The sequence below is a fragment of the Ambystoma mexicanum genome, chromosome 10, assembly GCF_040938575.1.
Source record: "Ambystoma mexicanum isolate Mex_15411 chromosome 10, UKY_AmexF1_1, whole genome shotgun sequence".
Classification (NCBI taxonomy): Eukaryota; Metazoa; Chordata; class Amphibia; order Caudata; family Ambystomatidae; genus Ambystoma; species Ambystoma mexicanum.
Window position 1 is genome coordinate 1,576,158,127 of NC_090932.1, and position 13,124 is coordinate 1,576,171,250.

Below are 13,124 nucleotides of genomic sequence, written 5' to 3' on the forward strand. Positions count from 1 at the left end.
TTTGCTCCTCAGTTCGTTCCCTTATTTTTTCCAATTCGTTCTTACCTTCTTTCCTTTTCCTTGCTCTCTCTCTTTCCTCCCTCTCGAGCTGTTTGATCAATTCATTCTGCTCATCCCTTAATTCTGCTAGTTGTTCCTCCAAAATCTCTTCCTTTCTCCTTCATTTCTCTCCTCCATCTCCCTACCATTTTCCTCCCTTTTCCTTTTTAATTCCTCCATTACTTCACTACCACCCCCCACTCACTACCACCCCCACTCGGTCTTTTTCCCCTTTATTGTTACTGTTTGTAAGTCTATTAGGTCCAGTTCTCCTTTTTCTCCTTTATCAACCGCTCCCCTTTGCGCTGATGTTGTTGCTACTTCTGTGTCTTTATATACATCCCCCCATACTTCACTCTCCCTTCTCCTATCTTCTCTTTCTCCTTCATTTCTCTCCTCCATCTCCCTACCATTTTCCTCCCTTTTCCTTTTTAATTCCTCCATTACTTCACTACTCATCTGTTCCAATATTCTTTCATCCTCTTTCTTCCTTTCCCATTTCACTCTTTCCCTTTCTAATATGCTCTCTATCACCCTCCCTTCTTCGTATTTCCTAGTCGTTTCTGATAGTAATCTCTTCTTCCACATTACCATTTCTTTTTCTTTCTCTTCTTCTTCCTTTTTCCTCTCTCGTAGCACTGCTCTTGATACCCTTTCTGCTGCTGCTTTTACCCTTTCAGCTTCTCTCCTTTGCTCCTCAGTTCGTTCCCTTATTTTTTCCAATTCGTTCTTACCTTCTTTCCTTTTCCTTGCTCTCTCTCTTTCCTCCCTCTCGAGCTGTTTGATCAATTCATTCTGCTCATCCCTTAATTCTGCTAGTTGTTCCTCCAAAATCTCTTCCTTTCTCCTTCATTTCTCTCCTCCATCTCCCTACCATTTTCCTCCCTTTTCCTTTTTAATTCCTCCATTACTTCACTACTCATCTGTTCCAATATTCTTTCATCCTCTTTCTTCCTTTCCCATTTCACCCTTTCCCTTTCTAATATGCTCTCTATCACCCTCCCTTCTTCGTATTTCTTAGTCGTTTCTGATAGTAATCTCCTCTTCCACATTGCCATTTCTTTTTCTTTCTCTTCTTCTTCCCTTTTCTTTTCTCGCAGCACTGCTCTTGATACCCTTTCTGCTGCTGCTTTTACCCTTTCAGCTTCTCTCCTTTGCTCCTCAGTTCGTTCCCTTATTTTTTCCAATTCGTTCTTACCTTCTTTCCTTTTCCTCGCTCTCTCTCTTTCCTCCCTCTCGAGCTGTTTGATCAATTCATTCTGCTCATCCCTTAATTCTGCTAGTCGTTCCTCCAAAATCTCTTCCTTTTGCCGTAACAGCTCTTCCCCTCTCATTCCACTCTCCCTGGTATTATCCTCGTCTGTTTTCCTTACTACCTCCCTCTCTTCCCCTGTTAATGAACCTCGTAATTTTAATAGTATCTGTGCAGCTACCCACTCATCATTTCCTATTTCCACAGTTTGTTCTTCTCCAGTCCTCCCCTCCCCTGCTGGCATCTTCCCATGAGCCACATATGGTGGAGGGCTGTATGCCGGGTTCGAGTACCCCTCAGCCGCCCTGAACTGACCTCTTTCTATTTCTCCTAACTCCCTTAAAGGGTACAACCCCCCTCCCTCCGTTTTCACTCCCTTTGCTAGGGGTATATCGTTGCTCGGTTCCTTTTTTATTTCAGTTGATGTATTATTCTTTTCTCCTCCCTCTTGTCCGTTCCCCGTGTTCTTTGGGTCTTCACTCCCCTTTTTCCCATCCTCTCCTTCCTCCTTAATCTCTTTTTCTTCCAGTATTTCCTCCACAGTGAACATTCCGTTTGGTCCTGGTCGGGACCCTTGGAACATCCTCCATAAGTTAAACACCTCCACGTGGTTTACCAACTTCTTCCCTTTGTATGTATTATGCAGATGGTTTAGTAGTGAATGTTGGGCATATGGATCGAAGCTACCATTAGGCGGCCACGGTGTTATCATTTTGTTGTCCGTCCCCTGGGTCCATTCTATACTATACTTAATCAGTTTCTCCCTATGGGGTGACAGTGTTGTACATATGTGCTGTAGTGGGGTAGTGAGGGTGTTCCCCCACCCTCCCGATCCTGTCCCGTATGACATAGTAGCGCTCCACTTGTTACCCTTCCCCTATTTGGTAGCGGTTATCTCACTAGCAGTTTACAATATACAGCCTTATATCGTTACCTGGCCCCGTAAGTTTGGGGACTTGCGATAGTCCGCTAAGGAAAGTTATAAAAATATAGTATTTACATTTGTATATTTTCTTCTGTCTTTCTTCCTTTACACGACACCCTTACGGCCCCCTGCGGCCGAGGCGCACGTAGCCCCCTGCGGCTGCGTGCCCCTTATGACGTTCTTATACAGTCGTCCTATTTTCACTTGTTCCTCCTCCTTCTTCTACACTTGCCGTGGCCGGCGCTCTCCGTGCGCAGCCACGTCCCCCGTTTCACCTTTCCCCGATCAACTCATTACCATTTGTCTCCGTTTCCACTCCCTTACCACAGTTCTCTTCCCCACCACTCTCAGAAAGAAAGATGCCTTGTGCTCGGGATATCCTATGAAAGCCCTACTGGTGACGTCACCGATCTCTTCGAGCTACTGGTAAGTTCTTCATATATTCTTTAAGTTCAAAATACACTTGCAATCTACCCCCGTTAACCTCACAGCTGTCTTCCTGTCACTCCTGGAACAAGGTAATCAATAATATAATCGGACTGCGCACACTGCGTCGCCTCGCGTGTGATACGCCCCTCGACAGGAGGGCTTAACCAGCCAATTATCTTCCATATTGGGCAACTAACTAGCTACCGCCTACAGGGAAACGTCATCTACCTATCGAGTTTCTTGCTCGAACAATAGGGATCCTCATCTACTCATTGATCAATAAATGCCAAATCGTAGGAAACCACACACACACACACCCTTACACGTAGTCGCGACCTAGGCCAATCAGTGTCTACGAGCGGCCGCACGTGATGTTTTCGTGCTCTGCCCCCCCCTCGCGTAACGTAGCCGACTGCTCTCACACTCGTTCGGCTACCATTCATTCCATTGCCAACACTAAATTGTCAAACCTTCGCCGCCCACCTGTACAACACCTCCCACCTCCCGTATTTAATTCCTCCCCCCTCCCTCACAATTTCACATTGCTTGTTGTGTGTGGCATGCTCACCAAGTTCTCTTGATGCGGGGCCGCTCGACTGCGTGCACCCCTCCAAGCGGCTCGCCACCTCCCCTCGTCTGGACCACGTCTGGACACTCGCCAACCGCGGGCGGGATACTTCTCAACCGGCTCCCGAGGGCCAATATCCGGATTGCGCTGTTCGGTCTTCTCGCAGCTCCGCGATGGTCCTGTAGTCCTCAGAAGGGGGCAACGGCAGAGGGGACCGCGCCGCCGGGCCTCCTCGCAACGTGATTACCTGGAAAAAGTAAAAATAAAAAAGCAGATCTTAAATAGATCTCAGCAGTGCCTCCAACTTGTCGGGGGGGAAATTCTGCCGGGGTAGGCCGGACCGTCCGCAGACCTCCAGGCAGGGAGGCCCCAACTCCTCCCGTATATCCCAAAAGAGATAGAGTATGAGACACACGCAAGAAGCAAGGTGACTCTGCTGTTTATTAGACAAAACGGCAGGGATGGGTCAAGGAGCGTACGCGTCCGTCCTGACACACACACAATCCTGGGGCTCGCAGGCCCTTTTTACCTTAGTATGACGCGCTACTTACGTCACTTGGAAAGTTTTAGCAAAAACCTATCTCCACTCTGGATTGGTTACTCGAGTGGTAGGGTTAGTATAGCGCACATATAGAGAACGGTGTTAGTGGCTGAGAGTTAGTCAGGTGGTATACCTGGGCTGTCCCTTCAATTTGATACATGAAAATTGTTACATGAAGACCTCTGAGGATTGGTCAATGTGAATGGCGTCAGTGATAAGAACCCCATGTTCTAATTGGTCCGCTCGCGAGCCTCCCAGTCTGGGACTATCGCTGTTCCCAGCTCGCGGTGCACCTGTCATTTGCAACAATGTTTTAATATGGGTAGGTGTAAACAATGTGAGGATTTATTCATATGTTGGGAGGTCGAATACTCCCACTGCTGCAGATGTCCAAATGAGTCCTTTAATTGTATCTGCCTGTGTCTCGAAACGTGGGATTCAGGCGTCTCCTTCCTCCTGGGCTTGGCATCTTGTCAGGTTTGACTTTGTCACGTGAGGTGGGACCGTGTTTGAGGCAAAATTCAACACAATTAATATTGTTTTTCCTACTGTGTGCCTGGTTTATCTTGCAGGTGCGACCTTGGCGTTGGCTTGCAGCGTGCGAGATTGCAACATCGTGCCCTTGGCGGTGTGCTTTCGCCGGGCTCATTTTGCAGGGTCAGCAACCCAGTTCTTGCTCACTCAATGTTCATGGAAGCTTTTGCCTGCGGCCTACTTGGGCCTGGTGCATAGGTGGAACCGTTTGATGCAGGGCGCATTATGGTACATGGCTCTTAGAAGAAGCGTGAGCAAGCCTTTTTTATATAAGTTCATGATGCGTCTTGCGTTTCTGCATTTTGAGAGCCTATGTGGAAAATAATAAGGATGTACGTCCGTGAGTATGTCTGTCGCCTACGTCATAGCACTGAGTATATTCTTCGTGTAGATTGGTGCAGGAGTGTCCGGTGTGTATATTTGCACAGGTGTGCTTACCGTTGGCTAGGTCGTCATGGCATCTCTAACGACGTGTAGGTTTAGTCAAGTTGGTCCATGCCGCAGGTGTCGGCATGGACAGGGCGGGCTGCTGGGCAGGTAGATGGGCACATCCGTATGTTCCTGTACCAGGGTATTTGGTCGTCCGGTCGATAGGCAAACTCCTCTCGTGGCGGGTGTCTGGGCCGTGATCCTCTAGGCCAAGCGCGAGAGGGGAAGGGCGGGAGCCTGTTCTTCCATTCTCCCACTTCAGGTTGGTGAAAAGATTCCATCGGAACTTCCCAGACAAACCGGGGCCAGAGGGAAGAACAACTTTAGGAGGGGCCTTGGGGGGGAGTGTTGTCATGATGCCTACCCCAGGGCATCAGGACCAAGGCCCTCAGCTCCGGGAGCAGGCATCCAGACATTTGTTTAAACCTCAGCAGCCCCGGCTAGGGGCTGTCTGGGTTCAATCCTGGCGCCTTAGGCGCCAGGCTCATCATAGAAATCAGTCCTGGCGCCATAGGCGCCAGGCTCATAGACTTTACTTACCTGATGCAGACCATGCTGCAAAAGAGTCCAAGCCTACATGAGACCTGGATGGGACTATTTTGTTACAGGGACTATTTTTTACTCGGGCGTGGCTCTAGGGATCTTCTTACCTGGAACTACTTTGGAGGCTATTTAAACCACACCCGAACAGCAGCACATGCTTCGCGTTATTCTGCATCCAGCAGCGTGACGCTCACCGTGCCTGCAGCCAGCATCCAGTCTTCTGCCACGCCCGCGTGCCTGCAGCCAGCATCCAGTCTTCTGCCACGCCCACCTGGAATCCGGAGCGCCTTTTCCCATTTGTATGGCCTCAAAGCGCTTTGTGGTAGGAACACCCTCAGGGAGCAAAGTCCAGATATGGGAAAGTTCTAAGAGGAGGCTTAAAATGTGTGTGTTCATTTGACCAAGATTAGGAATTAGGAGGGCCGGATAGGCTCCAGTAAGCAACCCAAGAGGTCAGGCACGTGGGCGGGTGCAGATGCAGGACAGAGCGCTAGTGCTGGAGACTCGATATGTAACCAGCTAGACCGAATTTTGTCATAGGTTGTCGCTGTATTCAAATGGCAGAGTTGTTGAGGCAAGTCTGGTGTTTCAGTGTGAAGTGGTCATGTGACCAGCTAGACCAAATGTGTCATAGTCTTAGCTGCATTCTGCAGTGTGTGAATGGATAGCTCTGCCTACTGAAGAGGTACGTTTATAGATACCTTAAGCTCAGATGGAGCTTATCTTTGATGTCACTGTGTCATCCATATTTTTGTGAGAAAGAAAAAGTCAGCTCGGGAGGATAGCTCAGGGCCAACGTACTCGCCTTGGAAGCAATACGACACAGAGCAACACAGGTTCGATCCCCGGTTCCGCAACACAGGTTCGATCCCCGGTTCCGCGCTTAGAAACCTCTGGGTATTAAGAGTGTTATAAATAACCTACCATATCATATCTCTGTAGACTTTTCTAGGCACTATGGACCGGCTTCCCTTAAGACCACCAAGTGCAATAAGATGCTTGTCCTAACACATCTTCTAGGTGGGACAGACAGGCTTCCATAGAAACTAGGCTAATGGGATTGCCTGAGCCCAATAGGCGGGGTTACCTTTATAGTTTTACTACGTATCTTCCATATGGCCACTGTCCCCTAGTGATGGGATGTGGCTGGCTCACAGGAGACACATGTAGGCACCTGTGTAGGGCCTGCTGCTCATTATTCCGATCCCAGCAAATCCAGAGTTAAACGGATCGCTGCGTGGCTGCCTGACGTTAGTAAACAAAGATTAAACCATTAGGTATGTCAGAAGTCAGAAGTCTTTATGTAAATCACTACTCCACCTTTCAAAACTGCCTCTGGGTCTCAGATGTACAGTGCGTCTGTGTTATTTGTATAATTAAATTGAAGATAAATTGCCTGGTCTTTACAAATGTGATCATTTTGCCAGTGAGTTCTCCCCGGTCATGGTTCTACAAGCAGCCTCTGGAGCGGGTAGTAAGGAGAGGTAATGTAATATTGTATTTATTCAATCCATTATTCATGGACATAGTTAATTATGATAGTTTGGGGTCAAAATAAAAGTCATTGTTGTCCATCCAAAGAAAAAAATCATGGAATAATATTGTATGTATTTGTAAAACATGGCCGCCCGCAGTATCCGTATAGAAGCTTGGAAATAATTTAATGCAGGGTAGTTGTGACATCACAACTGACCTGTAAAAGGAAAATGAAATCACAACTGCTCTGTAAACAGTTATTACGCTTCAGTTGTGACGTCACAATGCCTGCTGCTTGAGCCAGGTCAGAATTCCAGCTGTCACTGCAGCCGTTAAAGGCTTTTCAAATTCCGTGCTTGTTAAATAGTTTTCTGTGATACTTTACAACGATTAATTGCAAAGGAACTGTTTATGGTAGAATGTTTAATGTGTGCTCTGCTAAAGTTTAATACATGTGAGCAAAAAGCTGAATGTTATTACTTATCTTAAAGTACAAAATGAAAACGTTTTTTATACATTTCGTGAAAATGTTTAAACAATTTTTTTGCAACATTTTGAGAGCTGTATTTTTGCTTTTTTAAATCCAAACAAATTCTATATTGATTACGTGGATCAACAACAAATGGAAGATCTCTTACATTAAATTAAACCAGAGGCCAGGTATTAAAGGGGGTGACAGTGTGTGGCCATGTCTTAACATCTAGTTCCGGGCAAAGCCCGGCGAAGTGCAGCATAGTCCGGCTTAGCTGTCTTCAGCTCAGCAGGGGACCTACCTGTAGTGTTCTCCTCTGCTGCGCTGTGCCCATGCATGATCCTGAGAGCCGTTGCTCGGCTCACTTCTGCGTCTGGCTGAGGATGCTGAGGATGCTCTGCACCTCCTGTCGAGGTTGTCGTCTGAGGGATTCTTTCCTCCTCAGCTGGTCGGCGGCATGTCGGCTCTGCACGGGACCCGTGCCTGGGTCCGCCTCTTCCTGGACAGACCTGCCCACTGCCATGGGACCCAGGACTCTTAACATCTTATTCTGTGCAAAGCCCGGCGAAGTCGGGCAAAGCAGTTTAGATGTCTGCAGCAGTCCGCCGACAGGAGCTATACTAATTTCTTCTTTTATACGGACATTTTGAACTTCACTATGTTTCTTTCTTTTCGTTCCCATCACCTGCAGTCTGCTTTGTGGTTTCCATCTTGCCTGCTCATGCTTCCACCTGTGTGTCTAGCCTCTTCATGTATTGGCCATAATTTCCTTAACCACTTGGCACCTGTTTTGAATACTCTGCTCATAACCTTCTTTCACACTTCACACGTCTTTCTCTATTCCTACTTTATACTCCGATCATCTTCCCCCAACTTATTCTGCCTCTCAGATTTGATCAAATCTCCACTATCATCCTTGCGTTGACCTCCCTCCTCCAGTTAATATTGCCACATGGAACGCACGTTCCCTCTGTAATAAGGTCCATTCTATTCTTGATACTTTTATTCATATTAATCTACATTTTATGTGCATTTCCGGAAACCTGGATTTCTCCTTTGATCTCTGTCACACCCGCTGCTCTCTCTACTTCCTGCCGTTCTTTCCTTCACACACTACGCCCTTCTGGCCATGGTGGTGTGGTTGGTTTACTTTTTCATTCTTCTGTTTTTTTATGCTCCTGCCCTTCCCACTCTTCCTGTCTTTCCTTCACTTGAATATCACTAAACTTCTTTTTTAAGGCCCCACTCTTTTCTTGTAATCTACCATCCTCCCGGCTCTCCCGGCTCCTTCTGTGATGATCTTGATGCTCTCCTTTGCTCGCTTAGTCCATCCCCCAATCCTCTAATTGTCTTGGGTGACTTTAATCTTCATCTTTCCTCTACTCATTCCTTTCTCCCTTTACTTTCCATTCTGGACTCCTATCACCTCTTTCCTATTTCTACCCCTGCTTCTCATATTCCTGGCTCTCACTTTGATCTTCTATTCTCTTCTGCCCTATATACCTCTTCTGTCTCGGCTTTTCCTGTCCACTTCTCAAACCACAATTGTCTCTCCTTTCCCATCATCCCCCCTCCCTTTCACTCTTCTGTCTCTTCTCTCATTTCTCCTCATCACACTGTCCAAATGCTCTGTGAACCCCCAGTTTAAGCAGACATGGTATGCCGGGAAATCCCAGACTCAGAAACTGAAATAGTCAAGGTAAATGGCAAAACCTGCTTTACTAACAATCCACATAAAACAGGGACAGCATACCAGCAAAATAGGCTCGAGCTCTCGGCTCTTCTCGGGCATGACAATGGTTTAGAAAAATAGAAAACATGTTATCATTGACGTCCTATTACAATCTCGGTTACAAAAACATATGGGGTTGAGGGATGTGATTAAGGGAATTGCATAAATATAGAAGTCATAGGGGTTAGTCTATCCACTGATTACGCTTAATCTGATGGCTCCACCCAGGACCACCTCTAATTTGATAATAGAGAATTCATGTCATTTTTAAGTTAGTTCATTGCTTACTGCAACATATACTGGGCACCACAACATTAAGAGTTTCTATTGGTTGGCACCTTACTCACCATCCTTGGGCAATTGACAGGCAATCAACACATGAGCCAAACATCAGAGTAGGGGAGAGGCATCCAGAAAACGCTTGCTTCCAATTAAATAAGACACTATCCCTTATCCCTACGCCATGAGCCAAAGTCTTCTTTTGTATTTCTCCTGGCTGGGGGCCTTGGTTCTGAGAATATGTGGGCAGTCAATGCAGGTGCTTGTCTGTGCCTGGTCCAAATGAAAGGACACTGTTCTTGAATTATAGGTCAAGTGTGAGAGGACTATGGTCCGAATTATTTCACCCTGCATGTACTGACATTTTTTATTCTGTGAATGCAAGAGTTATTACCTTTCTAACCAACTTGGTTGATCCATTCCTTATGAAGTTTTAACGTATAATTAGTCGGCACATTGCCTTCAAGGCTGGTTGTTCTTTGATTAATTTAAGAAAAATATGCCTTGTGCCTTGGAAATGATTATCTCGCATTATTTCCTGAACCAGCCAAGCCCTCCCTAATTTTTCAGTAACCTAAGAAAGGGCCCAGCAACTTCTTCCTGCCACCTGCATGGATCTGTATTTCAGTGGTTCTGAGTCTCATGATGTTTCGGAGCCTTCTATTCATTTTAATCCGTGCAGCAACTTCCATTTTAATGAAGATGGCTGCATTCTATTGTTGTGTTTCTATGTTAGTAAACTATATACATATATCACTCCCCATGCCTTTCCATGTATACATTGTTCAGGGTATGTTCTTTGTGTCTTTATGGTTGCAATGTCATGATTCGCTCCCTTTGCTCCCATTCCCGCCACTTTGGTGCCTGATGTGGGGTTTATTCCCTACTGGACTTGCCTTCCGGACCTCAAGTGACATTGCTGTGGTGTATCGGGAGCGCTAAATCCTTATTTTCCATGTTACTTTACTTCTGGATCCATTCCAGGTTTTTGGCAGCCAGTATGCTGCTTTAATCTAAATGGTTCCCAGAATACCTGGCCCACTGCTCCATCTCCACCTTTTCAGGACAGGGATGGCTGGAGGCTGGCAGGTGCAGCAAGCAGCACACCTGAGGTGTGTGCTCATTAGCCAGCTTTAAAAGCCTCAGATTGCTTCAGTCCAGCACTGGTCATTGGTGCAGTGTTCCTGTTTGTGATTGGTCTCTTGATCCTGGTTCTTAGCTTATGGTCCAGTTCCTAGTTTCTATTTTCTTGATCCCTTTTCCCTGTATTTCGAATTTAGTGTGCTTATTAGTAATTTCTGCTTCCTGGATTCCCTTTCTGTCTCCCTCTGTTTTGCAGTCAGCACTTCCTAGTGCTTGCCTTTACTTCCCTGGGTGGGGATGGAGGAGGTTTTGACCTTGTAATTTCGTTTTCCCTGCTCCTGTTCCTTTAATTTCTCTTGGTGTCTGTTCCAGGTTGTCCCTTGCACTTCTCCCTTTGTTCCATTTTGATTGTTAGGTGTGATGTGCTGTTGTAGCCAGCTCTTGTGTGAATGACTATGTTTCCCTCACTATTCTGTAATCACTATTCCTACTTGTCCCTTGTCAGGAGTATGATGTGTAAATTATCCTCCCTTTGCTGTTATAGCCTTTCTGGGTCCCTGTTTGATCAACAGGGTTTGTGGCCTTTGCTCACATTTCAGGTGGTATTTCTCATGCTCGCGATTATTGTCTTCAAGATACCTCATACAATACCATCAAGTATCAAAAAGTCTCTTGCCACTGTGGGCCTTATATATTCAAATAATAAACAAAGAGTTCCTTTTCACATATAAATTGGGTGCTGACTTTTTCCACCCCTGTGTGGCCCTCTTCCGGGCAGGGACCCTTCTCAATTGTTAGCCTCCCTCTGCTGGGTTCACTATGGCTTTCAACACAATTTTTTTGTGACATTCACAAATCTTAATGTCCTTTTTAAACAGTTCACTGTGGACATCCCTCGACCTGGTTCACTCTTGCCAACACACTATATTTCGGGACTTTAGACTTTGTCCCCTCTTTATCGGCATCCCTCGTTCAGGTTCACTCTTGCCAATTTGTCAATTGCACCTTTTCCATTCAACTCTTACGATGCAGGATTCACTTCCCTTAGCTTCACAATCTTCTATCGGTCCAAAACTTTCAACTGTACACAGGATTTTACAAGACCCCTATATGACCATTTTGACCCCTTTTTCACCTTTCCCAAGACCTTCTGGTTATAGTAGTTTCAACAAATGGGTAATCGTCCACAATTTACTGAGTGAGCTTGCATCTGATGACAGACTCCTTGATCTCTTAATATCGAAGAGAAAAAGGGAGAAGAGCCGACCATCTATCCCGACCTAGCCTTCGCCCAGCGAAATTAAGCTTTTCTACAAGCAATCCCAGTGGGAGACGGCTTAGAAAAGGGAAAGCCATTTTTTTTTCTTTAAACAAGGATTGCTTTATAGAAGAGAGACATCCTTGGAAGGTCTAGTAAAAACACAATTGGTAATACTCAAGAGCCATGAAAGGTTGTACTGGAGATTGTGTATTCCCACCTTACTGGGGGCATTTAGGACAATCTAAAACTCAGGCGCATATTAGTCAGATGTTTTACTGTCCAGGTATTCACACAGATATCAAAACATTAATTCCAAATGAGCAATATATGTCAAAAGACCAGCACTCAAATCCCATTACCAGCCCCTCTAAACCCATTACCAATCATAGAAATCCCCTTGAATCAGCATGGACATAATTGGTCCTCTAGAAAAATCCCTTTTAGGCAATAAGTATGTCCTTGTGATTGTGGATTCTGCAACTAGATATCCTGAGGCCTTTACCGATGCAAAATAATACCACACAGTAGATCCTCAAACATCTGCTACCATATTTGTCGAGAGTCGGTTTTCCCAAGAAAATACTAACAGACCAGGGTTCAAACTATATGAGTAAGCTTATGGGCAAAGTCAAAGAGCTACTCCACATTACCACTCTACGAACTTCTGTGTGCCATCCCCAAACAAATGGCCTGGTAAAAAGATGCAATAGGACCCGAAAACTGATTTGACAGAAATTGGTCGGCAAGGACGGGAAAGAATGGGATCGAATGATCCCACTGGCACTATTTGTGGTGAGAGAATCGCCCCAAGCTTCCACAGGGTACTCACCCTTGGAACTCCTCTATGGTAGGGAGCCCAGAGATGTCCTAGACATGCTCTGGAAAGCCTGGGAATAACGAGAGGAAGTTCCGGTCATTTGCACTAGTAAGTGCGGAAATAAGTTCTAGAAACCAGGCAAAATCACCCTTATGCTCCTTATTTTATACTTTCCAATACAAATGATGTAAATGCCACCTGCCATTTACGCATGGCCGGCAGCATTTAAGATGGAATCCGCTGGATCCACCTGCTGTTTACTGGTACAATGAGCAGATGTATTCCATGGTGATCCTAAGCATTTGCACAGCATGAAAGTGCCACGCTGTTGTAAATCCTTGCGCGTTTGTATGACACAAAGGATGGTGGTGGCGGAAAGGGTCACTCAATTCTGTGCCCCCGCTCTGTTACACTCATGAGTTAAAATCTCGCAAACCACCACCAGAATGCGAAAACATATGAAATTGATCCGATACTTGGTGTGTACAAACATGGAAAAGGCCCAGAGCCAACCAAAAGTCACTTATGATAAAAAAGTGAATTTAAGATAATTGTGCATCGGACAGAAAGTACTAGTCCTCTTACCCACTTCAGAAAACAAACTTGTCACTAAGTGGCACATACCATATCAAATTATAGAGAGAACAGGAACCTGTACTTACAAAGTAGCCCAACCGGACAGAAAACAAATTCCAGTTATATCACATAAATCTCTTGAAAGAGTGGAAAGAGAACCCAACAGCC

General features: G+C 45.8%; 1 protein-coding gene across 1 annotated transcript in view; it reads left to right on the forward strand.

Annotated features, from left to right (window-relative positions):
• The first annotated feature begins 6,683 nt into the window (after nt 1-6,683).
• Nucleotides 6,684-13,124, forward strand: part of LOC138492612 (solute carrier family 2, facilitated glucose transporter member 9-like) — a 552,106-nt gene continuing 545,665 nt past the window's right edge. The window contains exon 1 of the mRNA XM_069619904.1: nt 6,684-6,744. The gene's annotated coding sequence lies outside the window, so the exon portion shown is untranslated. The remainder of the gene's footprint in view (nt 6,745-13,124) is intronic.